The sequence below is a fragment of the Entamoeba invadens genome, assembly GCF_000330505.1.
Source record: "Entamoeba invadens IP1 unplaced genomic scaffold scaff_1105074724939, whole genome shotgun sequence".
Classification (NCBI taxonomy): Eukaryota; Evosea; order Mastigamoebida; family Endamoebidae; genus Entamoeba; species Entamoeba invadens.
In genome coordinates, this window is record NW_004440180.1 from 196,673 (window position 1) to 199,511 (window position 2,839).

Genomic DNA, 2,839 nt, shown 5'->3' on the forward strand with positions numbered 1-2,839 from the left:
CTTTCGTTCAGCAACTGTTTCCATTGAATGCCAACTGTTGTTTGCAGAGCTTTTATATAGATGTGCTATTCCGAGTACAATAATTCTCCGGAGAGCTTATTGATCCAATTGTTTGATAGCTTCTTGTTCGTTTTGTTATGGTTCATGTCTTGATAAAGTTAAATCCAAAGTCTCCAACGAAGTTCTTGATGGCTTGACATCTGGGGAATTCATTATGATATGGTGAAGGATCGCCAGTGTTGCACAATTGTATAAAATGGGGGTTAATTATATTGTTATGAGTCGTGTTTATACTACAAAGTTGGGGTATTTGGGAAAATGAAAGAATAAAAATGTGGTTTTCGTATTCTTTTAAATAGGATTTGATGAAGACAATTTTCAAAAAGTAAAACGCAAAATAACGCCGACTTTCAATTCTGTTCTCACTTTTTTTCGCCAGATGGTTTTTCTCAATGTTATATTCCTAATAAATGTGCCGAAATATAGAGTGGGTATTTGACAGTCTTGGCGGTATTACACCATTTTGAACTTGAATTAGTCTATATTAAGTGTTAACAAATTTTATGTCGTCTTTTTTCATTTGAATAAACATTGCTCTATGTTCCTGATTCAATGCGGATGGATTTGGTGACATTGTGTTGTGATAGGTGCGACGTGTACCGATATCTATTGTTTAATTTCACTTTTTCAATTCTGTGAGCACACGTACACTTTATAAGATGCATTTAAATATTGTTCAGAAAAACTTTTTTGGTTTTGGGTAATGGAGGAATTATAGCAATCCGAAAGTGAATCCATCACGACAACTGTAAAAGTTTTGAACGAAAAGGGGTTCTTTTCTATAAAATTTATATCAAACCCAAATGGGCAGACAATTCGGGTAATCTCCCTAATAATAATCGTAAAATAATCGGTATAATTAGACTTGTAATGATTTACACAAAACAAAATGATGTATAAGTATTATTGGTATATAAAACTGTATATATTAATACATGATGTGGATTTGAATAAAGAAGTTCAAAAGATAAGCGAAAAAACAGTAAGTTATAGCATATTGCAATTGAATGTCAGCACTATATGAAGCTCCGATTCGGGAATTATGAAAAAATAACAAATAAAGGTTAGCAAAATCGCCAAAAAAGACTTTTTCGAAATCTTACGATACATTATTAAAATATAGTGGGGAAATTAGGCTTTTATTTTTTGTGTTTTGCAAAAACGGCTTTTGGTTTGCTCAGACAACTAAAAACAGAAATAAAAATAGACGATGTCAAATATCTCTCAAAATTGTCTTTATTCTTAGACATAATGATATATTTACTTCATTAAAATTGTAGCTATGGCGTTTTTAAGACAAAATAAAAATCGGTTTGATAAAACACCTTGCACAAAGGTTCAGATGTGTACTTTTGTTCAGTTCTGTCATTTGACCGAAATTAAAAAATAGTACGAAAAATAAACAATGAGGTTTATCAATTTGAATAAAGGTGCAATTAAAAAAAAACAAAAAAATACTCAAATTGTTTTTTAAAAAATGGCAAGGGAATAAAAGGGGACCTACATTGACCACCACCTTTACCAAAAAAAAATATTTGCCGCGAGTGTTTTTTGAAGGAAGTCCATTTTTCAGCCACTGTTTGTGCGTCCCCATGTCACCCACTTTCCTTGTCCGTACTGTGTGGACGCGGATGTGGTTCCCCCCCCCCCCGCTTGCAGGGGGGTCAGAGGGATCCGCGCCAAGGGAGGACTTGGAAAGTGGGTGAAACGGTGCACAAACAGACTGTTTGAGTGCGGCCTTTAGAGCCTTCTTTTCAATGCTCCGTCTCACTCGGTTTCCACTAAATCAAGGTGAATTTTCGGCATTTCCTGAATTCAGGAACCAGACCTAATATTATCCCAGTTCCCTATTTACTATAATTTTAATTTGAATATGATTCGAAATAGAAAAAATAAATCTATTTTAAGAGGTGGTGGTGGTCAATGTAGGTCCCGAATAAAAGTGCAGTCATAAAATATAATGTATTATAAATATATTATAAAATTTGAATGATTCATACATGTAAATAAAGTTTAATATAATTATTATAAAATCATATGTACAATCATTATAGTCTTTGTTTGTTTAACTTACAGTTTCTCTTGTCTTTGTAACTTTTAACCCTTGTAAGCTTGGTATGCATGACTAAGTAATGCATTTTTTACAACACAAACGTGTAAATTTTAAATATAAATATGTGACAATTCAATTAATAATAACATTAAAAAATATTTGTTATGGTAAAAATATCATATTTTAATTAATATGTATTTGATTATTTTCCAAACAGAAATGCATTTTTAAGTAAAATAATATTTTTACATTTTAAAAACATAATTATTTTTAATAACTATGTAAATTATACTTATCTTTTTTAATCGTGGATATCATAAACATAAATTGCTGGTTACACGACAAAAATGAATATAAATTAGAATGTTTTTAGTAATTAATCTAAAAACATCAGTTTTCAACTAAAAAACTTGACAATGAATTACGAGGGGATGACTGAAGAAACTATAAACAATTTTATTTCAAATCAAAGCGGTGATGGTTATTATTATGTTTCATCAGTCAATGCATTTCTTCTAAAGATGAACCATGGTGGACAAAATTTGACATCGATTATCAAAAATAATATTTTGAGTTTTAGGCTTACTTTTATTCCTATTTTACAATATACACATTTTGTTTTAGCTGTTGTTGACAGTCAAGAAAAAATAGGCATAATATTTAACCCATTGGAAAATTATCACGACATTGATTATGTGTAATATTTAAAAGAATATATTTAATACT